The sequence below is a fragment of the Pan troglodytes genome, chromosome 11 (assembly GCF_028858775.2).
Source record: "Pan troglodytes isolate AG18354 chromosome 11, NHGRI_mPanTro3-v2.0_pri, whole genome shotgun sequence".
NCBI classification, from domain to species: Eukaryota; Metazoa; Chordata; class Mammalia; order Primates; family Hominidae; genus Pan; species Pan troglodytes.
The window spans coordinates 35,176,224-35,203,183 of record NC_072409.2 but is presented as its reverse complement, the minus strand read 5'-3'; the positions used below and the strand labels follow the sequence as shown (position 1 = coordinate 35,203,183).

General features: G+C 36.5%; 1 long non-coding RNA gene across 3 annotated transcripts in view; it reads right to left on the bottom strand.

Moving 5' to 3' along the window:
- LOC107976872 (uncharacterized) overlaps window positions 1-26,960 on the bottom strand; it is a 141,894-nt gene that overhangs the window by 35,958 nt on the left and 78,976 nt on the right. For all 3 annotated transcript variants that reach the window (XR_001721160.3, XR_010148608.1, XR_008537161.1), the window contains one exon: window positions 5,627-5,724. This is a non-coding gene — a long non-coding RNA (uncharacterized LOC107976872). The remainder of the gene's footprint in view (window positions 1-5,626; window positions 5,725-26,960) is intronic.

The following is a 26,960-nucleotide window of genomic DNA, read 5'->3' as shown; positions in this document are numbered from 1 at the left end:
TAAATGGTTTGTAGTACTAAGTTGGTCTTTCTAAAGAAGAATTTACTAAAATAATTGATAAATTAATCTGGATGTCAGAAATGTGGTGAATCAGAAAGAATAAAATACCTACAAGTAGAACTACAAAACAGCCCTCAAATAAATCAGAAATCACACAAACAAGTGGAAAAACATTCCATACAAATGGATAGAAAGAGTCAATATCAGAAAAATGGCCATACTGCCCAAAGCAATTTATAGATTTAATACTATTCCTATTAAATGACTACTGAGATTTTTGGCAGAACCAGAAAAAAAAAACTATTTTAAAATTTATATGAAACCAAAAAGAATCCAAATCACCAACGGAATTCTAAACAAAAAGAACAAAGCTGGAGGCATCACACTACCCAACTTCAAACTATACTACAGGGCTACAGTAACCAAAACAGCATGATATCAGTACAAAACAGACACGTGGACCAATGGAACAGAATAGAGAATCCAGAAATAAAGCCACACAACTACAATTACCTGATCTTTGACAAACTTGACAAAAACAAGTAGTGGAGAAAGGATTCCTTATTCAATAAATTATGCTGTTATAACTGACAAGCCATATGCAAAAGACTGAAACTGGACCTGTTTCCTACACCGTATCCAAAAAAAAAAAAAAAAAGAAAAAAAAAACTCTATATGGATTAAAAACTTAAAGGTAAAGCTAAAACTATAAAAACCCTGAAAGACAACTTAGGCAATACCATTCAGGATATAGTAATAGACAAAGATTTCATAATGAAGACACCAAAACCAATTGCAACAAAAGTGAAAATTGACAAATGGGAACTAATTAAACTAAAGAGCTTCTATATAGCAGAAGAAACTATTAACAGAGTAACCAGACAACCTACCTAATGGGAGAAAACTTTGCAAACTATGCATATGACAAATGTCTAATATCCAGCATCTATAAGGAACATAAACAAATCTACAAGAAAAAAACAAACAACCCAATTAAAAACTGGGCAAAGGACATACACAGACACTGTTTAAAAGAAGACATACATGCAACCAACAATCATATGAAAAGAAGCTCAATATCACTGATCATTAGAGAAATGCGAATCAAAACCACAATGAGATACCATCTCACACCAGTCAGAATGACTATTACTACAAAGTCAAAAAAATAAAAGATGCTAGTGAGGCTACACAGAAAAAGAATGCTTATTCACCGTTGGTGGGAGTGTAAATCAGCTCAGCCATTGTGGAAGACAGTGTGGTGGTTTCTCAAAGACCTAAAAACAGAAATTCCATTTGACCTAGCAATTTTATTACTGAGTATATACCTAAAGGAATATACATCATTCTATTACAAAGACACATGCACATGTGTATTCATTGTAGCACAATTTATAATAGCAAAGACATGGAATCCACCTAAACGCCCGTCAATGACAGACCAGATAAAGAAAACAAAATACGCATCTATTTTGGTACATATACAAATACATGGTACATATACACCATAGACTACTATGCGGCCATAAAAAGGAATGAGAACACATCCTTTGCAGGGACATGGTTAGAGCTGGAGGCCATTATCCTTGGCAAACTAATGCAGGAACAGAAAACCAAATACCATATGTTCTCACTTATAAGTGGGAGATAAATGATGAACACACATGGACACATAGAGGGGAACAACACACAGTGGGGCCTATCAGAGGATGGAGATTGGGAGGAGGGAGATGATCCAGAAAAATAACTAATGGGTACTAGACTTTATACCTATTACTAAGGTGACAAAATAATCTGTACAACAAACCCCCACAACACAAGTTTACCTGTATTAAAAAACCTGTGCATGTACTCCTGAACTTAAAATAAAAGTTAAAAAAATTCCCTTAAATATATTTTAAAAAGAAATGTAGCAAATGATACATTTTGATGAAAATGAAAAGTAACACTTTGGCAACTTTTCACAGTATCTTCAACTTGGAATGAAATAGAATTCAAATAAGCTTATCTTGGGGATAGAAAAATAAATGAAAGTATACCCACCATTCTATGAGATCTCTTGTGATGGAAATATGATTAATATTTTGAATTTATAAAAAAAAAAACTCTGGTAAATGAAGTTTTACTAGTGAGAGTAAAATAATAGAAGCTCAGTTGTTGTTATTTTAAAACTTCTCAATGAAGGGAGGTGAAATGGGAAATATTTTAGTGCCCAGAGAATAATTTGAGATAGAAAATGTGTATTAGGCCGGGTGTGGTGCTCACACCTGTAATCCCAGCACTTTGGGAGACCGAGGCAGGCTGATCACTTGTGGTCAGGAGTTTGAGACCAGCCTGGCCAACATGGTAAAAACCCATCTCTACTAAACATACAAAAATTAGCGGAGCCTGGTGGCCAGAGCCTGTAATCCCAGCTACTCGGGAGGCTAAGGAACGATAATTGCTTGAACCTGCGAGACAGATGTTGCAGTGAGCTGAGATCTTGCCACTGCACTCCAGCCTGGGTGACAGAGCAAGACTCTGTAAAAAAAAAAAAAAAAAAAGGAAAAGAAAAAAAGGAGAAAGAAAACGAGAAAATGTATATTAATATCAAAATAGGAGATTAAAGATGACAGACACTGGAAATAGAGACAGGAGTACAGAATGGCTAATCTACCAGTAAGTAGAAGCACTGCAAAGAAAAGAAATGTTTTGATCACAGGTAAATTACTTAATCTCTTTGAGCATTAATTTCCTACATTTTTAAACTGGCAATGAAAGTAAATGTCTGGATATTATATATCAATTCAGTTCTGTGTTGCCCCTGAAAGTGTCCTGCCTGTGTAACATCTTTGTTGTGAAGATTAATACTAGTTTCATCATAAAATAGGAGGTGTTCTACTATTTTTCCAATTATTTATTTTGTTTTAATCTTTGTTATTTCTTTCTTTTCTATTCCCATTTTATCTTCTTGTTCCTTTGCTAACTTTCTGGATCAAATGTTTAATTAGTTTGTTTTCTTCTTTCTTATTTGTGCATGTATGTAATTAATTTCCCTCCGAGAGCTGTCATAGTGCTATTCCTTAGGCATTCTGATATGTACTGTTTTCATTACTGTTATATTTTAGCATACTAAATAGACTGCAGTTTCACTTTGGGTTTTATCTTTGACTCAAAAAATTATTTGAAAGAGAAAGAATATTTTTTGTTTGCTTATTTATATACCCAGATGGCATATAATTTTTTTTCTGATTCTGTTTTTATTCTAGCTTTTTATTTCATTGTGAATGTAGATAGTGTGACATTTCTAAGCTTTGTAATTTTATTTCTAAATTATTGTTTCTTTTGAGGACTTCACATGACCAAGGAAAGTTACCTACTGATGTGCCTATGTTGATATCAAACAGAAAAACAAATATCACCTTGCATGAATTATTTTACTTGTCTGAAATAGTAGAAGCTTCTGTAGCTTTTTTACTTTAGTTTTAAATATCAACATTTTTCTTCCCACTCTATCTGTTGTGAAAGAGAAGAGTGGTTTTACCACAGGGAAAATGTAGAATAGATGAGTTTACCTGAGATAATTACTACTAAGTAAGGTTTAAAAATGAAAAGATGAAAACTTACGTTATCTCTGGGAAATACTATAATCAAATAGACATAACCACAGATTTCAGTGCCTAAGGAAACTTAAGTATGTCTATGTTTTAATTCTATAAAACTGACCACCCTTATCACTGTATCATCCTGGAACAGGAGACCCAGATTAGTCTGGCCTTGGCCAGAGTACAGTATCCTAGAGACCCAAGTCTGCTCTCAGATAGCTGTGGAATGTTGAACTGAGAGAAAAATTCCAAGAAACATCTCAAGAGAGTTCCCATCCACAACGTGGGAAGCCTGTCCTAGCAGAATAGCCAAGGCTTTGAAGGCTCCTATGCTCTGGTTTTATAAAATGTCATAAATTTCCAACTAGTAATTTTAGTTCTTTATGAATTTTTCATATATACATGTTATAAGGGTTTTCTGTTCCCTTTTTCTTTTTAAAAAATGAACCAGCAGTTTTTATTTTCATTATGAATGTATTCAGCTAAGTGCTTCATGCTGTGATTTCTTCAGAGAAAGGGCTTGATGGACACTGAGCTGAATTGAACATAACCTTTCATGTTAACCAGATTTATCACGCTCCTGTTCTATTCAGTTTGTGATGCTTTTCTAACATTTGAGTAGTTTTTGCTATGCCCCTAGAATATGAAGTCTATCAAAAGATGCAGACAGGGTGAATGCACCTTTAATTCTTGGTTTCTCTGGAAATGTCTTTTGTTCTTCCTATAAGACAAATTGGTTTTCCTTTACTAAGGGTCTTGGCTACAATGCAGTCTGCGTGGCATCTGCCTCATAGAGTTAGGTTTAACATCTCATCTACGTGATTACAATCCTTCAGATACATCACATTTCTGCAGATATGGCCTTAGTTTGTCTTTCAATTAATAATTCTTCCTTCCTTGTGTCTCTTTCTTTCTGGGAAAGCTTTCAATGTGTCAGAATAGAATTATATCTCCCATTATATTTGAAGCATGAGAAAAGGAAAAACAAATACTGACTGTGTAGAACTAAAAACAAAAACATGCCAAGCACCAAATCACTTCTCTGTCTGCAGTTTGTAAATGGCACAATAGTAAGTTATGTTGCTTGACATTTGTAACTAAAGGACAGAGCAGATGGTAAGGACTTATTTAAAATGAAAACAGAGAAAATATTTATTTAAATGAATTGCACTGCCAAGGCGTGATTTATTCTGTGTAGGGGCAGGCATGTGTTCAATAAAGCTTGTTCTAAACTAGAGTGAAATAATTTACTACAAATTGATAGGCCCTCATTTAAGTGAATTTCTATTAAGAAATCTACATTGACAGAAAAAGATTCTCCATTGCATTCACCACGTATCATCCTGAAATGTTAAGCACATTTAAAACTCAATTATTGTCTTTGGTTTTCAAGAAATAACCCATATAAGACCCTGCCAACCAGATATTGATTATTGGATTTATGTTTGAAATAAAAGACAATTTGATTTCATTTGAAGTCTTCAGGGAAAAGATATTGAACTTCATATTCCTCAGTGGGGACAAAAAAAAAAAAAAAAAAAAAAAAGACCTAGACAGTAAGTCAAGTGATTTGGGAAACAGATTAAGTTTCTTAGGCCATTAGGTACTGTATGGCTGTTTCTTAATTTTCTGTGACTGATGCATTTCTTTGACATTCCTACCCTGAAAATTGGGTTAAACCGATGAACCACATTTTTGCTGTAAAACTGCAGTTGATAGAAATATAGAAGTGAAGATTCAGAAGCATTTACATGGCTGAATATCTCCAGACCAGAAGTTACAAACTGAAATACCTATAGGGTTAAGGTAGGTATAGGACAAAAGATACACATTTTGTACCAAAGACTTTGCTTTCCTATTAAACAACAATAATAATATTTATGTCTACAAAGAAACGTAGTCTCTCTTTCTCTCTTTTTTGAAACACTAGCTCATTCAGATTTGTTTTTCCTTTGTGAACTTTTGCTAGAAACATATAAAGAGGGAAATATTTATTTACTCTAAAAAATCCTCAAGACATTTGATGATGAGTGATAACCTACCTTCAGCCTCTCTGTCAAGGAGAACTGGAAAGTGTGTTTCCTGTCTAAAGGGTATAGCTGCAATGCTGATCCAATATTTCCAAATGTGTTCACTTTCCCTACAAAAAAAGAAGAAAATAAAATCTTTAGTGGAAATATCGTAATTTTTCTAAAACGTTGGAATAATTTAACAATTTTTAAAATGCCATAAAGGAAAACATTTTAGATCAAACAATATTGGTCTTCAGATAAAACTGAGCAACAGGGAGAGTTCTCTCAAACATTGTGTTTATTTAAATAGATATTGATAGAGTCCTACAACCTGAAAAGGCAAGCAGATTAGAGTTTGACTCTATTAAGTGAAAAGCCAAAAACTGCAAAACTAAATAGAATCCAGTACTCAAGCTATGAATGAATTTAAGCAATTTTTAGATGTTACCTACATTCCCTAGTATACCTATGATGAACAAACTAAATACAAAGAATTAAACAGTCAAGTCTTTCTTATTTTTGTATATGAGTCTTGATCCATCTGCTTTAGCTGTCTTTAGAGTTTTCCTAGTATGATTGGAAAGAATTATTACATTAAAGTGTTTACAGTATCCCCTTTGTATGAACGTTTGTATGAAATTCTGAGATGTTCATTATTTAGGGTTTGAGATTATTTGTTTGTTTGTTTGTTTTACATTCTTTCAGCTGTTGAAAACTATAAATTAACTAACCACTGAGGAATAATTACCCAGAAACTAAAACTTCTTACTACATGTTGGCTTTGGATGAGTTATTTACCTTTCTATACCATCTGTAAAATAGAAACAATATTAATACTAACCTCTCAGGAATGTAAGGATTAAGTGACATACTGTATAAAATGCTTAAATCATGGTCTGGCACAGAAAGTACTCAGTAAATGTTAGTTATCAATAGAAATTTAAAATATTACTAATTAATAACTATTTTCTGGTAGAGAAGATGTAAATGAGGAGGAATTTCTAGAACATTAGATACAATTGTTCTCTCACCCTCCCATTAAAAAGCAAAAAGTGTAGTGACGCTAATGGCTTACACTCAGCGATTAAAATGACATACATTTATAAAGAAAAGGTCATGAAATTATATCTCAGTAATGGTCTGACATCAAAACAAATCTGCTAGTTGTAGAGATGAAACCAAAGACAACTGACAACTCATCATTAGAACAAAAACACCCACAAAGTCAGGTAGAGTAAATATGTAAGTCATAAATTCAAACCAAGAGATCATGAATTGGCCCTTGTGGTTGAGATAGATGACAAAAAAAAAAATGAAATACTGCCAGACTAAATCATTTCAATCACTGGAATCCTCATGGCATAAATTTATTCTAAAACAGTTTCATTTATGGTTGATGCAGTTGCTCATGCAGGAATAATGAATAAAAGAGAAATTATTAATATCTTTCTGTAGGATGGTAAGTTACTAACCAAACTAACAGTCAAATGAAAAGCAGAGGATTGAGGAAGTTACCGAACTTGCCAAAGTTATAAAGCTACAAAAGAGTAAAAATAGGAATTCAAATGTGGACCTCTCACCCTTAAGAAATAATGTTCTTTTATTGCTATCTTACCATTTAGGGAGTGAGAGATTTCTCACTTAATGATCACTAAAAAGCAGTAGTTTGAACAAACAAATGTGTAGGTGGAGAACAAAAATTTTCACACAAGCGCAGTATACTCGTTTACCAAGTGGAAAGGCACATTAGCCATTTGTTCATAGGCATTATTCAGTTGCTGGGCTGATTTGTAACATATTTAAGGTCAGGCATAGATTTGGGAATAAAATAAATGGTTTTTTATCTCAATTATATACTGTGATGTTAATATTTTTTGAGAAATATTTCATTTTTAAGTAGCCACAAGCATATAAAAACCACATCATCAGTCACATTTTACTCTGACAATAAAGAATGAAATTGCTACTATTAGCCTGATTGTATTCTGGATAATAATGACAGCCACGGAAGAAATACACAAGTCTATTGAATTCACTTATCTATACAGAAGGAAAAAAGGTAGGCGTAAATAAAAAAGGCAGAACTATTAAATGGATTAAGGATTTTCTTCCATGGGTGACTAAAACGTAACAGCTTCCGCTAACTCAGAAAATTACACTGTGAGAATTGTTTGAGTTCATTTCAGTGTTATATTTTCCGTACTTGTCACAGATGGGCAATTCAAAGCCTTTTCTACTGATTCAAATATAAATGCATAATGTTAAAATATTCTCCTTTCTAAACAAGACCTCATAATTCAATTGTAAGTGTTGTATGAACACTTTAGTGAACTCTGGCTAGAGTCCTAACTCAGTTCACTGTCCACCTGTATTTCATTATGTTGAATGTGAAAAAATCATGTCCTAACCCCTCAATATTTTCCCATCAAGATTTCCAAATATGTTTCTAATAAATAAATAATAAATAACTTTCAAAATGTAGCCATTGATGTACTTCAGATCCATTATGTAACTACTATTCTTTCTTTCTTTTTTTTTTTTTTTTTTTTTTTTTTTTTTTTTTTTTGAGACTGGAGTCTCTCTCTTATTGCCCAGGCTGGAGTGCAAAGGCGCAATCTCAGCTCACCGCAACCTCTGCCTCCCGGGTCAGGCAATTCTCCTGCCTCAGCCTCCCGAGTAGCTGGGATTACAGGCATGCGTCACCACGCCCGGCTAATTTTTGTATTTTCACTAGAGGCGGGGTTTCTCCATGTTGGTCAGTTTGGTCTCGAACTCCTGACCTCAGGTGATCCGTCCTCTTTGGCCTTCCAAAGTGCTGGGATTACAGGCATGAGCCACTGCACCCAACCGTAACTCTTCTTTCAACCCAGACATAGATATGAAGAAGATACATGCACTCTGATTTTCAGCAACTTGACAAAAATAACGTTATAGAAGATATCTACAGTGATCACAGAATTAAACGTTATTGATAAATTAAACAATAAATCAACAAGCATTGTGCAGTTTAAATTACAACAATGAAAGATATCTGGCTCTTACCTATAATACCCCTTAAATACAAAGAATGCAATCAATGCAATAAGTTCCAAAAGAGATCCTTTCTGAGTCAAGAAAACAAAAAATTATTGAGCTGCATATTTGTTTGGTTTTTCAAAATTCATTCATATTTTTCTTGATAAGAACGTTTGTTTCTTTTGTATGTGTCCTCTTTTGGCTACATATATCCTGCCACCTTCTCAACAACAAAAACACAAAGTTGGGCATAAGGACTTGAATATACATTTCTCCAATGAAGATATACAAATGGACAACAAGCACATAGTAAGATGCTTCACATAATTAGTTCTTAAGGAAATGCAAAACAAAATCACAATTAAATAGTACTTCATACCCACCAGGTGGGCTACTGGGAAAAAAAATAGAAAATCACGTCTTTAAGAATATGTGGAGAAATTAGAACCTTTGATGGTAAGAATGTAAAATTGTGCAGACACTATGAAAAACAGTCTGACAATGTCTCAAAAGTTAAACAATTACCAGAGTGCCCAGAATGCCCATACTTGGATATATAACATAAATAATTAAAAACTCATACTAAAACAAACACTTGAATACATGAATAGTCATAGCAGCACAGTTTACAATTGTCAAAGGTGAAAACAACCCAAAAGTGCATCAATAAATGAATGGATAAACAAACTGTGGTGTACACATGCAATGAAATATTACTCTATAAAATTATTCCATATTGCAGTATTGTCCAATAAAAAGAAATGAAGCATTAATACATGCTATAATGAGAATAAACCTCAAAAGCATTTTGCTAAGTGAAAAAAGCTAGACACCAAAAGTCACATGTATGATTCAATGTATATAAAATATCCACAGTAGGTAAATCTACAGAGAGAGAAAGCACATTAGTGGTTGCCAGCAGCCAAGGGAAGGGAAGAACGATGAGTAACAGCTTAAGGGCTAGGGGGTTATATTTTGGGGCAATGAAAATGTTTTAGAACTAGATAGAAGTGGTGATTGTACAACATTGTGAATATACTAAATGCTACCAAATAATTCACTTTTTAAATTTTTTTGCAGAGACATCTCAACTGGAATTCAATGGCATGATCGTAGCTCACTGCAACCTTGAACTTCTGGGCTCAAGCAAACCTCCCACATCAGCCTCTCAAGTAGCCAGGACTGCAGGCATGTGCTACCATACCTGACTAATTATTTATTTTTATTTTTATTTTTTTTACAGAGACAGGGTCTTGTTATGTTGCCCAGGCTGATTTTCGACTATTTTCCTGGACTCAAGCAATCCTCCTGCCTTAGGTTCCCAATGTGCTGGGATTACAGGTGTGAGCTACTGTGCCCACCTATTCACTTCAAAATGGTTAATTTTATATTTTGTAACGTTCACTTCAATTAAAAAAGGATATACTCTTGTCCTTTGCCCAAAGGAATAACAACAAGACCAAAACTTAGACAGAGTCTTTTATTTAAAACATTAATTATTAAGTGAGAGCTGAAATTATTTAAAAGTGACTAACCCTCTTTCATTACAATGGAAGTCTTACGACGGTGATGATTATTATTGGTATTATAATTATTGCTATGTTTCTTATTGACATATTCATCTGTTTTTTTACCCTATAACACCAAATGTATTTCTATGAACAGAATACAAAACAAATCTATGCAGGAGGATCTTCTAAGCTTTGCACTTCCAGACGTGGTGGATACAGCTGCTAGCTTTAGCGTCATTCCACCACAGGTTTCCATTTGAAAACCTAGGACCAGTTATTTATTCGTAGCCTTAAGCCTTATGTTACATTGCTCTTTTCATTATAAATAGCACACTTATATCCCCAAACTGTCTAGAAAATACTACAATAAATTGCCATAATGAAAACCAGTAGTTGTTTTTTTTTTTTTTTCTTAGAGCACCACTATTGCTCCTCTCAAAAGGGAATTTCTCAAGAATTGTCCCTATATATTTCAAGTTTTGGGATTAGAAATAACATATTTAAGACACCAATGCTGATTTCAGGCCATTACTATTAGAAATTTGCCTACAAACACTGCTTTTCCTTTAAAAATTGTAACTAATACACTTTCTCTTCTGTGCTGCCTGTTGATGCAGGACTTATAGGTACTCATTCTCATTAATCAAAGAGTTTACCAAATTTCTCACAGTCTTTCTGTCCAATTCAAGTTATACCAACTTGTTGACATGCAAGGTCATCAACAACTTTTCAAAGTGGCTGTTGACAACATATAAGTTAAATAAACTTTCACTGATTATTCAAGTCATTACACCCAAGTCTTCAAAATATCAGTTTGTGAATGACTCCCAATCATAGACCTCCAACACAGATCCCTCAATCCTCATGCAGTGCACTTCTCAATCATGAAATCTTGCAGGCACTTCAAAATTATTCTGATTAAACTTAACTTTTACACATGTTTTTCTTCTACCATTTAATCTTTCTACCATGCAGTTAGAAACCAATGAGTCATCTTTGACCTTTCCCTCATTCTTATAGGGTCTCAGTCACCTCATCTTAACATTTATATCCTTAGAGTTCTATCCTGAATTTCTATCTATGTTCATTCCACAATATTAGGTGTTTTTTTTTAATCATTTCTTACTTCGATCTTTTTAAAAGGCAAATGTGCTCAAATGTAATTTGCACTAAAATATTTCACAATTTGTATTTGTCATTTTAAATTCATCACCCTTAAACCTCATATTCTGCCACAGCTTTCTATCACTCTATTGTTTCCTTATTTATTTATTTGTTTATTTATTTATTTTTTTGAGACAGTCCCATGCTGGAGTGCAGTGGCGTGATTTTGGCTCACTGCAGCCTCCGCCTCCTGGGTTCCAGCGATTCTTATGCCTCATTCTCCTGAGTAGCTGGACTACAGGAGCACGCCACCATTTCCAGCTAATTTTTGTATTTTTAGTAGAGATGGGGTTTCACCATGTTGCCCAGGCTGGTCTTGAACTCCTGGCCTCAAGTGATCCACTCAGCTCAGCCTCCCAAAGTGCTAGGATTACGGGCATGAGCTGCCACAACTGGCCTCCTTTTTTTTTTTTTAAATATACACTAGCATGCTTTCACTCAGCCCTAAGCCTTTATAAATGGTGTTCCTCTTGCCTTGAATGCTCCTAACCAATTATTGTTTCCATGCTCATTCTAAAGAAATCAGTTCTGACTGACTAACTCCCAGGAGCTATATCCTTTCTCTTACCCTTCTACCATTACATATCCATCTATTTGTTTTCATAGCAATACTTTTTTTTTTTCCTATTTTTTTTAGACGGAGTCTCTCTCTGTCACCCAGGTTGGAGTGCAGTGATGATCTCAGCTCACTGCAACCTCCAGCTCTCTCATTCAAGCAATTCTCCTGCCTCAGCCTCCCAAGTAGCTGGGATTACAGGCTCTGGGCACCATGCCTGGCTAATTTTTGTATTTTTAGTAGAGACGGGGTTTCACCTTGTTGGCCAGGCTGGTCTCAAACTCCTGACCTTAGGTGATCCGCCTGCCGTGGCCTCCCAAAGTGCTAGGATTACAGGCGTGAGCCACTGTGCCAGGCCTCAGTGCATTTTTGTCATTGTACTTATCATATTAGATTGTAAATCAAATGTTTAGTATAATATTTATGAAAAAATACATAATACAGGCCTGTGAATGCAAAAATAAATGAATTTACAAAATCAAACTTTAAAACAATTATTTTAAAGTATCCATAGAAAATATTTGTGTAATGTGAAATAAGGTTTTATATTATGAATAGATTAGATGTGTTTACAATTAATATGTAAATGTAGAGTTTGTAGTTGGAAATGTTTACAATTGAAAATGTAGTTGCCAACAGAAGAGCTATTTCTTTGAGGGTCTATCTTACTGACTGGGTGTAGAAACAACTCATACAATGTAAACCAAAACTACACAAAATGCTTTATAAGTGTAGTAGGTTTTATGAAAGGAAAAGAAATTGAATAATACAATGGAGGGTAACTGGTTTGCAAGAAGGTATTTTGTTTCATATTATCAGGGGAGGCTACTTGGAAGTGGTGTCATTTTATCTGAAATTGAAAAATAAATGGCCAGGCATGGTGACTCATGCCTGTAATCCCAGCATTTTGGGAGGCCGAGGTGGGGGGATCATGAGGTCAGGAGTTTGAGACCAGCCTCACCAACATGGTGAAACCCCGTCTCTACTAAAAACATAAAAAAATTAGCTGGGCGTGGTGGCGGATGCCTGTAATCCCAGCTACTCAGGAGGCTGAGGCATGAGAACTGTTTGAATCCGGGAGGTGGAGGTTGCAGTGAGCCAAGATTGCGCCACCGTACTCCAGCCTGGGCGACAAAGCAAGACTCTGTCTCAAAAAAAAAGAAAAATAAATAAGGGTCCACTACATGGTGATGCAGGAGGGAAGTGTACGGGAAGATAGAATGGCACATGAAAGACCATGAGATTGGGATGATTTGGCATTTTTCTGTAACTGAAAAAAGAGCTAGTATGATTGAAAAGGTGATGAGATTGAGGAGGGCTATGTGTATTTAGCCATAGAAGAAGTTTTTCAATTAGATTTTATTATGCTATCAAAAAGGGCAATGAGAAGGCATCACAAGTTTTTAGATAGAGGAGTGATGAAATGTAAACTATTTGTAAAAGCCGTTATTGATGAGGTAAGACAATTTTAGGAGGGTAGGGTGTGTTGTGCCAAGAATAGAAGCAGGGGACCAATGAGAAGATTATTGTAGTCACCTATTCAAGCAATGAGAGAAACCTAGAGTGGTAGCCATGGAAATGGAAGAGTAAACGGATTTCATTATGTCTTTTTGAGATAATCTGAATAAGAATTGCTGATAAGTTACATATGAGGGAGGAATACAGGAAGGAAGAGCACACACTGTATCCTAAATCATTTGCTTCATAATTAGATGGATGGGGATGACATCTACTGATATGGGGTTGAAAGGGGAGAGAGTAAATCATCTTTTACAAATATTAATTTTAACACACCTAACATCACTCAAATGGACACATCAGGTAAACAAGTGTTGTCATAATAGCATGTTAAAATGTGAAGTTTTGAAAGAGACAAACATTCAGCAGATATCAAATACCAAACAACCTATAACACAGACCTTCTTGGGGACTCTAAAAAGAAAGTACTAGAGAATTATTTAGATTATTTACTGTCACAAGGGATTTACATTATTGTGTGGCTGGAAACTAAGAGTGTTGTTAAGAGAGATCTGTTTAAGGCTTTCAACAGTTGCTGTTGTAAGCCCCATCCTTGCTCAAAAGAGACTTAATGAAATTATTTGGTGAGCTCGACATATGGTCCAACAGTAAGGAAAAACACACTGGACCAGAATCTTATGCCTTCTTGGGAAATGTATAGGATGAAAGACTGGCTGACTATCCACTTAGGTGGCAGAGCAAAGGAAGCAACTGTGGCTTTGGGAATCATTTTCACTCCCATATATGTCTCAGAAAGAGAATGCTTGAGTGGATCTTGTGGATTGGCTGTGGGCAATGTAGCAGAGAGGGGTACCTATGCGCAGACTTCTAGGGGGGTGATATGGGCATTAGGAGTAAAATATAACTATGGAGTGAATCGCTACAAGAAAGACATAGTCAACCTCAAGACTGAACCAGATATACCAACATCAAGGTTGTGCGTGTGTGCATGTGTGTGTGTGCATGGCTACGTGCTCTTGCATGTGTTGGAGAAGGTGGAAGTTCTGCAAAACACTAATAAAATCCCCCATTAAGAAAACAGTGATATTTAAACAATTCTCAAACCCAGGCATGATAATGGCGTTGTTCGACAACCTTAGGAATTCCTTTACTTGTATTCCCTGCCCTTCCTGACCTCTACTTCTTCCTTGTTTCCGCATAAACAACAGGATGTTAAGGATAGAAATATAATGTAGTAAAGAACAGGATACACTGTCAATTAGTAAAAGATCTATCCTGCAGCAGGAGTTTGCAGAGGGAGAATTCATTCAAGGTTTGTTCCTATTACATAAATGTAAACTTTTCTATTGTTGAGATTGTTTTGGCAATTTATTATGAGCATAGAGCTTTCTGGTACCCAAGAATGAACAGAAAAATTCATGTGGCCTCAGAACACTTTCAACCACTTGCAAGGGAAGGGTAAGGACAAGAATGCAGATACAAATTGGAAGCCAAAAAGATGTAGTTGGTATTTGAAGCCGTAAAACTGGACGAGATAACTCATAGGGACTAAGCCTCAACCAGGCAAATGCATGCTGCTCTTACCTCTGTGGTTCTGAGAAGCCACATGCTGTATTTCAGAAAAGCATAAAACAATAGAGAATGATGTCATTTAGCACTATCTTTTCTAATTGCAGAAATGTCAGCTATCCAGCAAATGCCTGGATCTACAGTATTTTTCTTTAAAACTTGCTAAACTTTTTTAGAGAAAATAATTATTTCAACGGAAATGGAAGAATTACTTGGCAATGAGTAAAGGAATCATCCACTACACTTAAAAATATATTAAGTTAATCTCACTTAAAATGTAGTGTAATTCTAAAAATAGAAAACCAAAGAGCACATTTTCTCACTCATAAATGGAAGCTAAATGATGAGAACACATGGACACATACCAGGGAAGAACACACAGTGGGGCCTGTCGGAGGGTGGAGGGCGAGAGAGGGAGAGGATCTGGAAAAATAACTAATAAGCTTAATAACTGGGTGATGAAATAATCTGTATAACAAACACCCATGACACAAGCTTCCCTATGTAACAAACCTGCCACTGGGGAGGAGCCAAGATGGCCGAATAGGAACAGCTCCGGTCTACAGCTCCCAGCGTGAGCGACACAGAAGACGGGTGATTTCTGCATTTCCATCTGAGGTACCGGGTTCATCTCACCAGGGAGTGCCAGACAGTGGGCGCAGGTCAGTGGGTGCGTGCACCGTGCGCGAGCCGAAGCAGGGCGAGGCATTGCCTCACTCCGGAAGCGCAAGGGGTCAGGGAGTTCCCTTTCCTAGTCAAAGAAAGGGGTGACGGACGCACCTGGAAAATCGGGTCGCTCCCTCCCGAATACTGCGCTTTTCCGACGGGCTTAAAAAACAGCGCACCATGAGATTATATCCGGCACCTGGCTTGGAGGGTCCTACGCCCACGGAGTCTCGCTGATTGCTAGCACAGCAGTCTGAGATCAAACTGCAAGGCGGCAGCGAGGCTGAGGGAGGGGCGCCCGCCATTGCCCAGGCTTGATTAGGTAAACAAAGCAGCCCGGAAGCTCGAACTGGGTGGAGCCCACCACAGCTCAAGGAGGCCTGCCTGCCTCTGTAGGCTCCACCTCTGGGGGCAGGGCACAGACAAACAAAAAGACAGCAGTAACCTCTGCAGACTTAAATGTCCCTGTCTGACAGCTTTGAAGAGAGCAGTGGTTCTCCCAGCACGCAGCTGGAGATCTGAGAACGGGCAGACTGCCTCCTCAAGTGGGTCCCTGACCCCTGACCCCCGAGCAGCCTAACTGGGAGGTACCCCCCAGCAGGGGCACACTGACACCTCACACAGCAGGGTACTCCAACAGACCTGCAGCTGAGGGTCCTGTCTGTTAGAAGGAAAACTAACAAACAGAAAGGACATCCACACCAAAAACCCATCTGTACATCACCATCATCAAAGACCAAAAGTAGATAAAACCACAAAGATGGGGAAAAAACAGAACAGAAAAACTGGAAACTCTAAAAAGCAGAGTGCCTCTCCTCCTCCAAAGGAACGCAGTTCCTCACCAGCAACGGAACAAGGAACGCAGTTCCTCACCAGCAACGGAACAAAGCTGGACGGAGAATGACTCTGACGAGCTGAGAGAAGAAGGCTTCAGACGATCAAATTACTCTGAGCTACGGGAGGACATTCAAACCAAAGGCAAAGAAGTTGAAAACTTTGAAAAAAATTTAGAAGAATGTATAACTAGAATAACCAATACAGAGAAGTGCTTAAAGGAGCTGATGGAGCTGAAAACCAAGGCTCGAGAACTATGTGAAGAATGCAGAAGCCTCAGGAGCCAATGCGATCAACTGGAAGAAAGGGTATCAGCAATGGAAGATGAAATGAATAAAATGAAGCAAGAAGGGAAGTTTAGAGAAAAAAGAATAAAAAGAAATGAGCAAAGCCTCCAAGAAATATGGGACTATGTGAAAAGACCAAATCTACGTCTGATTGGTGTACCTGAAAGTGATGGGGAGAATGGAACCAAGTTGGAAAACACTCTGCAGGATATTATCCAGGAGAACTTCCCCAATCTAGCAAGGCAGGCTAACGTTCAGATTCAGGAAATACAGAGAACGCCACAAAGATATGCCTCGAGAAGAGCAACTCCAAAACACATAATTGTCAGATTCACCAAAGTTGAAATGAAGGAAAAAATGTTAAGGGCAGCCAGAGAGAAAGGTCGGGTTACCCTCAAAGGGAAGCCCATCAGACTAACAGCGGATCTCTTGGCAGAAACCCTACAAGCCAGAAGAGAGTGGGGGCCAATTCAACATTCTTAAAGAAAAGAATTTTCAACCCAGAATTTCATATCCAGCCAAACAAAGCTTCATAAGTGAAGGAGAAATAAAATACTTTACAGACAAGCAAATGCTGAGAGATTTTGTCACCACCAGACCTGCCCTAAAAGAGCTCCTGAAGGAAGTGCTAAACATGGAAAGGAATAACCGGTACCAGCCGCTGCAAAATCATGCCAAAATGTAAAGACCATCGAGACTAGGAAGTAACTGCATCAACTAACGAGCAAAATAACCAGCTAACATCATAATGACAGGATCAAATTCACACATAACAATATTAACTTTAAATGTAAATGGACTAAATGCTCCAATTAAAAGACACAGACTGGCAAATTGGATAAAGAGTCAAGACCCATCAGTGTGCTGTATTCAGGAAACCCATCTCATGTGCAGAAACACACATAGGCTCAAAATAAAAGGATGGAGGAAGATCTACCAAGCAAATGGAAAACAAAAAAAGGCAGGGGTTGCAATCCTAGTCTCTGATAAAACAGACTTTAAACCAACAAAGATCAAAAGAGACAAAGAAGGCCATTACATAATGGTAAAGGGATCAATTCAACAAGAAGAGCTAACTATCCTAAATATATATGCACCCAATACAGGAGCACCCAGATTCATAAAGCAAGTCCTGAGTGACCTACAAAGAGACTTAGACTCCCACACATTAATAATGGGAGACTTTAACACCCCACTGTCAACATTAGACAGATCAACGAGACAGAAAGTCAACAAGGATACCCAGTAATTGAACTTAGCTCTGCACCAAGCGGACCTAATAGACATCTACAGAAATCTCCACCCCAAATCAACAGAATATACATTTTTTTCAGCACCACACCACACCTATTCCAAAATTGACCACATAGTTGGAAGTAAAGCTCTCCTCAGCAAATGTAAAAGAACACAAATTATAACAAACTTATCTCTCAGACCACAGTGCAATCAAACTAGAACTCAGGATTAAGAAACTCACTCAAAACCACTCAACTACATGGAAACTGAACAACCTGCGCCTGAATGACTACTGGGTACATAACGAAATGAAGGCAGAAATAAAGATGTTCTTTGAAACCAATGAGAACAAAGACAAAACATACCAGAATCTCTGGGACACATTCAAAGCAGTGTGGAGAGGGAAATTTATAGCACTAAATGCCCACAAGAGAAAGCAGGAAAGATCCAAAATTGACACCCTAACATCACAATTAAAAGAACTAGAGAAGCAAGAGCAAACACATTCAAAGGCTAGCAGAAGGCAAGAGATAACTAAAATCAGAGCAGAACTGAAGGAAATAGAGACACAAAAAACCCTTCAAAAAATTAATGAATCCAGGAGCTGGTTTTTTGAAAGGATCAACAAAATTGATAGACCGCTAGCAAGACTAATAAAGAAAAAAAGAGAGAAGAATCAAATAGACGCAATAAAAAATGATAAAGGGGATATCACCACCGATCCCACAGAAATACAAACTACCATCAGAGAATACTACAAACACCTCTACGCAAATAAACTAGAAAATCTAGAAGAAATGGATAAATTCCTCGACACATACACTCTCCCAAGACTAAACCAGGAAGAAGTTGAATCTCTGAATAGACCAATAACAGGATCTGAAATTATGGCAATAATCAATAGCTTACCCACCAAAAAAGAGTCCAGGACCAGATGGGTTCACAGCCAAATTCTACCAGAGGTACAAGGATGAACTGGTACCATTCCTTCTGAAACTATTCCAATCAATAGAAAAAGACGGAATCCTCCCTAACTCATTTTATGAGGCCAGCATCATTCTAATACCGAAGCTGGGCAGAGACACAACCAAAAAAGAGAATTTTAGGCCAATATCCTTGATGAACATTGATGCAAAAATCCTCAATAAAATACTGGCAAAACGAATCCAGCAGCACATCAAAAAGCTTATCCACCATGATCAAGTGGGCTTCATCCCTGGGATGCAAGGCTGGTTCAATATACACAAATCAATAAATGTAATCCAGCATATAAACAGAGCCAAAGACAAAAACCACATGATTATCTCAATAGATGCAGAAAAGGCCTTCGACAAAATTCAACAACCCTTCATGCTAAAAACTCTCAATAAATTAGGTATTGATGGGACATATTTCAAAATAATAAGAGCTATCTATGACAAACCCACAGCCAATATCATACTGAATGGGCAAAAACTGGAAGCATTCCCTTTGAAAACTGGCACAAGACAGGGATGCCCTCTCTCACCACTCCTATTCAACATAGTGTTGGAAGTTCTGGCCAGGGCAATTAGGCAGGAGAAGGAAATAAAGGGTATTCAATTAGGAAAAGAGGAAGTCAAATTGTCAGTTTGCAGACTACATGATTGTATATCTAGGAAACCCCATCGTCTCAGCCCAAAATCTCCTTAAGCTGATAAGCAACTTCAGCAAAGTCTCAGGATACAAAATCAATGTACAAAAATCACAAGCATTCTTATACACCAACAACAGACAAACAGAGAGCCAAATCATGAGTGAACTCCCATTCACAATTGCTTCAAAGAAAATAAAATACCTAGGAATCCAACTTACAAGGGATGTGAAGGAACTCTTCAAGGAGAACTACAATCCACTGCTCAAGGAAATAAAAGAGGATACAAACAAATGGAAGAACATTCCATGCTCATGGGTAGGAAGAATCAATATTGTGAAAATGGCCATACTGCCCAAGGTAATTTATAGATTCAATGCCATCCCCATCAAGCTACCAATGACTTTCTTCACAGAATTGGAAAAAACTACTTTAAAGTTCATATGGAACCAAAAAAGAGCCCACATCACCAAGTCAATCCTAAGCCAAAAGAACAAAGCTGGAGGCATCACACTACCTGACTTCAAACTATACTACAAGGCTACAGTAACCAAAACAGCATGGTAGTGGTACCAAAACAGAGATATAGATCAATGGAACAGAATAGAGCCCTCAGAAATAACGCCACATATCTATAACTATCTGATCTTTGACAAACCTGAGAAAAACAAGCAATGGGAAAAGGATTCCCTATTTAATAAATGGTGCTGGGAAAACTGGCTAGCCATATGTAGAAAGCTGAAACTGGATCCCTTCCTTACACCTTATACAAAAATCAATTCAAGATGGATTAAAGACTTAAACGTTCGACCTAAAACCATAAAAACCCTAAAAGAAAACCTAGGCATTACCATTCAGGACATAGGCATGGGCAAGGACTTCATGTCTAAAACACCAAAAGCAATGGCAACCAAAGCCAAAATTGACAAACGGGATCTAATTAAACTAAAGAGCTTCTGCACAGCAAAAGAAACTACCATCAGAGTGAACAGGCAACCTACAAAATGGGAGAAAATTTTCACAACCTACTCATCTGACAAAGGGCTAATATCCAGAATCTACAATGAACTCAAACAAGTTTACAAGAAAACAGCAAACAACCCCATCAAAAAGTGGGCAAAGGACATGAACAGACACTTCTCAAAAGAAGACATTTATGCAGCCAAAAAACACATGAAAAAATGTTCATCATCACTGGCCATCAGAGAAATGCAAATCAAAACCACTATGAGATACCATCTCACACCAGTTAGAATGGCAATCATTAAAAAGTCAGGAAACAACAGGGGCTGGAGAGGATGTGGAGAAATAGGAACACTTTTACACTGTTGGTGGGACTGTAAACTAGTTCAACCATTGTGGAAGTCAGTGTGGCGATTCCTCAGGGATCTAGAACTAGAAATACCATTGGACCCAGCCATCCCATTACTGGGTATATACCCAAAGGACTGTAAATCATGCTGCTATAAAGACACATGCACACATATGTTTATTGCGGCATTATTCACAATAGCAAAGACTTGGAACCAACCCAAATGTCCAACAATGACAGACTGGATTAAGAAAATGTGACACATATACACCATGGAATACTATGCAGCCATAAAAAATGATGAGTTCATGTCCTTTGTAGGGACATGGATGAAATTGGAAATCATCATTCTCAGTAAACTATCGCAAGAACAAAAAACCAAACACTGCATATTCTCACTCATAGGTGGGAATTGAACAATGAGATCACATGGACACAGGAAGGGGAACACCATACTCTGGGGACTGTTGTGGGGTGGGGGGAGGGGGGAGGGATAGCATTAGGAGATATACCTAATGCTAGATGACGAGTTAGTGGGTGCAGCGCACCAGCATGGCACATGTGTACATATGTAACTAACCTGCACAATGTGCACATGTACCCTAAAACTTAAAGTATAATAATAAAAATAAAAATAAAAAATAAAAATAAAAAATAAAAAAAAACAAACCTGCACATGTACTACCGAACTTAAAAGTTTTAAAAAATTTAGTGTAATCCTAGCAAATATGTATCCAGGAAGGAGAAACCAGATGCTGAAGCTATGGGATACAATAGGTGGGAAATGTAAATTTTGACTCATACAAATGTACTGTTGAATCCAGGCTTCAGCAATTTTAAAGTTATGAAACAGAAATGCACCTAAATGGCAAAATATATCTGCCTCATGTGGCTACTGTACAGGTATGTGAAGTGATTCAGGCAAAGAACCTGTGTAGTATTTATAAAAATATTAGTTTTTTCCCCTAATGTTTGTAAAGAATGTATATTTTCAATTCATACTTTCTAAATATAGTATTGCTAAGTATATATAAGCATACTGATCTGAAAACCTCACCCTTAAATCTTTAATGCAGCTGGTGTAGTACTTACAAAATGCTTACTTCAGTCATGCAGGCATATTAAGATTCTTTGCACTGTTATTTAAATGATTGGTAGGCTTAGAAGACAGATTTCACTTCATTTAAAAGATTTCAGTCTCACAGGCTCTGCTGCTCACCCCCAGGGCATCCTTTCCCCATGGCTGATTGATTCATTACACTGTTGTTACAGTTCATTAAAAGAATGAGGGATGCTGATAATTCAGCAGATGCAATTCGCTGGCCTCTGTATGGGTCACCTACCACTGTGAGTTTTGCCCTGTGAAACAGGACAGCATAATGTGGGAGAGTAAAGAAAAAAATCGTCTTTGCTTGAAGCCCTCATGTTTGGTTTAATTCATCTTTTGTAAATCAAATCAGAAAAACATCCCCCCAAATTTTAAGTTTTGTTTGTTTGGGTTTTTGGGTAATATTTTTGACCACGACTGTTTTACAGCAAGAGATAGTCACTATGACCCAGTGTAAGATTATTTTTCTGACAACACTGATCTCTATAGCAGTAGCAACAGTGGAATTTTACTACCAAGAAAAGATCTTATATAAAGTAAGTGATGTAACATGGCAATATCATATAGAGAAAATTGTCAGCTGACAGGTGATTACTTAGTGTGTGCTAGACAGTATGTTAAGTACTCAAAATTTAATGGTAAACATGTCAGACATAGGATGTGAAAGAAGGATAGTAGGTATTGTAGAGTGTTGCATTATCAGTCTTGCTACCAGTTAATGATAAAGAGTAAAGATAGACTTGCTAGGAGGATTCGCATACTAAATACACAAGATTTGTCTGATTGTACTAGGAGGGTAAACTATTCTTTGGTGTAGTCTATGGAATTAAGGTGAGGAGGGAATTTCTGTCATTCCTATCAGTCAGAGTTGGACCCATGGGGAGAAGATTTTCTTTTTATTCTGGGTTCCATCATCTGGTCCATTTGGAGGAACTTAGGATGTCAGATTTGATAATCTGTGGTGTACTGTTTCATCTAAATCCAGAACATATGAGAAAAGCCTGAACCTGTGTAGCCCTTTGGCCAGCTGCTTGATGATAGAAAAGGGGACAGCGTGGTACCCTCAAGGTTTGTAATTTAAGAGTTTTTCTGTGAAGTAAGAGAGGAGAGCAGCACCTACAGAATGAAGATGACAGTTAAGGGAAAATCAGGAGATGACTAAGGTTTGTTTCCAACAGAATGCCAGAAACTTTATGCAGACAGCAGTGTAAAATCTGTCAGAGTAATTAATCAGTTAATGTTTGCTAATTAATGAGTGATTGAATTAATGAATAAGCGTCATGTGCTAGACGATTGCTTTGTGAGACATAAAAGATAGGAAAATGGAGATGAAAAGGACAAATAAAGACTAAACACATAATATATTTTGCTATAAATAATGCTCTATTTCAGTTTGTTGCAGAGCTGCAATTTATACTGCCACAACTTAATTTTGAAAAAAATAATTCTTAAATATTGAGAAGAACTATGGAGAATTCTAATGAAAAAAAATTCATTAACATGCTAAAATAGAAAGCAATCAATCATTGGCTAACTCAGCTGAAATAAAAGACAAATCGAATATTTGCATACTGTTCACTTTAATAAAGAAAGTTTACATAATTTATCTCTCCTAATTCTTTTTCATTCTTAGCTATCAAATCGGTCTTTTGCAAACTACTTACATGAAGACAAAAGTGCTGACTGCATATTTTCAGAATTTCAGTCACCATCAACTTCTCCTGTCCGTCAAACATGCAGGAACAAAGTACAAAAGTATGTGATATTAAATTATTATCTTCGGTATCCTAATTAATTACCTAAATGATTTTAGAAGTGTGTACAGCTTCCCAAACAAGAAAGCTTTTCAAAAATATATTTTAAGGCTTTTTTCATTATTGTGTTACTGGAAAAAGGGTCTGATCCAGACCCCAAGAGAGGGTTCTTAAATGTTGTGTAAGAAAGAATTTGAGGCAAGTCCATAGAGTAAGGTGAAAGCAAGTTTATTAGGAAAGCAAAGGAATAGAAGAATGACTACTCCATAGACAGAGCAGCCTCGAGGGCTGCTCATTGTCCACTTTTATGGTTTTTTTAAAATTATGTGCTAAACAAGGGGTGGATTATTCATGCTTCCCCTTTTTAGACCATATTGAGTAACTTTCTGGCATTGCCATGGCATTTGTAACCTGTCATGGCGCTGGTGGGAATGTAGCAGTGAGGATGACCAGAGGCCACACTCATCGCCATCTTGGTTTTGGTGGGTTTTAGCCAGCCTCTTTACTGACACCTGTTTAACAGCAAGGTCTTTATGACCTGTATCTTGTGCTGACCTCCTATCTCATCCTGTGACTTAGAATGCCTAACCATCTGGGAATGCAGCCCAGTAGGTTTCAACCTCATTTTACCCAGCTTCTATTCAAGATGGAATTGCTCTGGTTGAAATGCCTCTGACAATTGTATTCTGAGAATCTTTATTTTCAAAACTGTGTATAGCAGAGATTTTTATGCAGTCTGGCAAGATTATGTAGACTGTAGTAGAGTTTGTTGCATGGGCTCAATATACCATGTAACAAAAGCTTTATTCTGGCACTGTCCAAGTCAGAATTGTATATCCCAGAAATATAGTACTTTATCATACTATAATGGTGAGGAATTTTCTTTTATCTGGTTCACAAATTATGTGTTCCTTTTATGGAAATTTATATATATGTATTGTGTGTGTGTGTGTGTGTGTGTGTGTATATATATATGTGCATATATATATATATATATATATATATATATATATCCAGCATGCATTATACAACCTCAATTTTCTCATCAGTAAAATGGGTCAGATAGATAATAATCAGATGCTCAACTTACTATAGGATTATGTCCCCAACTATTTAAAAATATTTTCAGTTTACAATGGTTTTATACTGACATAACCCCATCTTAAGTTACTGAGCTGCTGAATGTTTATCGCTTTTGTACAATAAGAAATCCAAAGAATCTTCAATTGAAGCATTATAAATCGGGGACCATCTGTATAGTTAACTTGCTAGTCTTTGCCATACGACAATTCCTTAAACACAAATGATTGCATGACTTAATAAATCTGAATTTTTAATTACTTCCTAATTTACATAGAAAATAGTTTAACCACTACAGCTATCAATTCTAAATCACCCAGGGTAGAATCCAGGGCATTCCATAATAATGTAGAGAATATAGGAAATATAGCTTCTGATGAGTAGTGTATTACTTGGGCATGAGGATGCAATGGCAATTAGGGATGAGAAGAAACTTTTAACTCAAACATTAAAATGGCTTTTATCATTATGAAGACATGTATTATTTAGAAAATGAAAAGTCCAGCCTGCTATAGAAACTGAAATTTCCCTTGCATTTGTATACCTTTCTTTTACATAGGAGATCTGTAGTTTTGTACGTAGAGTCACCAGGCTTCTCTAGTTTCACTTGGGCATATGTAAAACCTCTTAGATCTCTAGTCCTTCAAGCACTGCCTGAGATCCATTGTTATACTTGTCACATTAAGAGCCTCATGATCAGATTTTGCCTTGTGCTTAACTGTAATGCATAATGTTAGAGATGCTGATAACAAAAGTCCTGTGTTACTAAGTACGCAGTGAAGAAGAGTGACCCACAGGGCTTAGCATAATGTTTACATTTCCCTCACTAGAAAAAAATATTTTATAATCTTGATGAAATAAATATCACATGGAACAATGAGGTAATCTTGACCACATTTATTGTGCTTTTGTTTTGAGCCTATAGTTTCACCAACAATTGATATTTCAAAATCAATTGCAATTTTACAAAATTTGGTTTTAAAATATATTACTCCCCTGGGCCAAATTTTAATTTAAGTTTTCTAGTGAGTTATATACTTGAGGCCTTTGCAGGCTGCTGTGTGTATTTAGAGCATAAGAATTCATGAGACAACCTCAGCATTCTCATTAGAAACAGCATGTCCAAAATCATTACTGTACCTGCAGGGTCCTTAGCTAATAGACACAGAAATCTAATGCAGACCTAGTAATATATTTCAGTTGTCCTTGTTGGTCTATATACCTTCTCAAAAAGAAAACCCATATATTTTGATGAGGATAAATTATAATTCTTTTTCCCAAGTCAGTTTTGTCTCTAATGAGCTTGAACCGGCAATGGTGTTGTGCAATCAGCACATCAAAACTAATGATGGTTTATGTGTGAGACACAAAAGCTTAAAATCAGTTACCTAAGAGTTTTACAATTGTTGCCAAAAGTCTACAGGTCTGTGTTCCATTTAAAAAAAAATACTTCCTAAACTAAAAGAAACAGAAGCCTGATGCAAAAATAATGTATACAGAATAATTTCATTTATATAAAGATCCAAAATAGACATGACTGATCTTGAATGTTAGAAGTCAGGTTAGTAGTTAATTACACTTAGGAAGAAAAAAAAAGACTAATAATTGTGAGCAGACAGAAAAGGAGCTTATGAGATGATGATAATATTTCATTTCTTTACCTGAATAAAGGTTATGCGTAGATGTTCATATTGCAGACTTAGGATTTGTGCACTTTTCTGTGTGTATGTTATCAGCAATAAAAATGCTTTGAAACTTGTAAGATGTATGATAATTCCATAAAGTTGAAATCAATTGTCAGAGGATTTCTTAACTGCTACCCTTGTGTCTACATCTCAGTCTTCTCTTTGTATAAAGAAAAAAACAAAAACAAAATATAACCTTGCCCATTTAGGGGCACAGAATGAGTTTATGAGAATATTAATAGTTATGTCTTTGTTCCAAGAAGATTATTTCTGCAAAATTGTTATTATTATCCATTTTATCTATACAATTCCAAAAGAAGCTAGTAAATGAAAAATTCTATATAAGCTCCCAAAGGGATTATTTTAAACTATCCTCTCCTATGTTCATTAACAATTGAATATATATGGCTTTTCAACTCATGGGCTAGAATAAAAATATCAGCTTATTTATGATAGTTAAGACAATGAGAATGGATGAAACTGCCTAGAGAGAGAG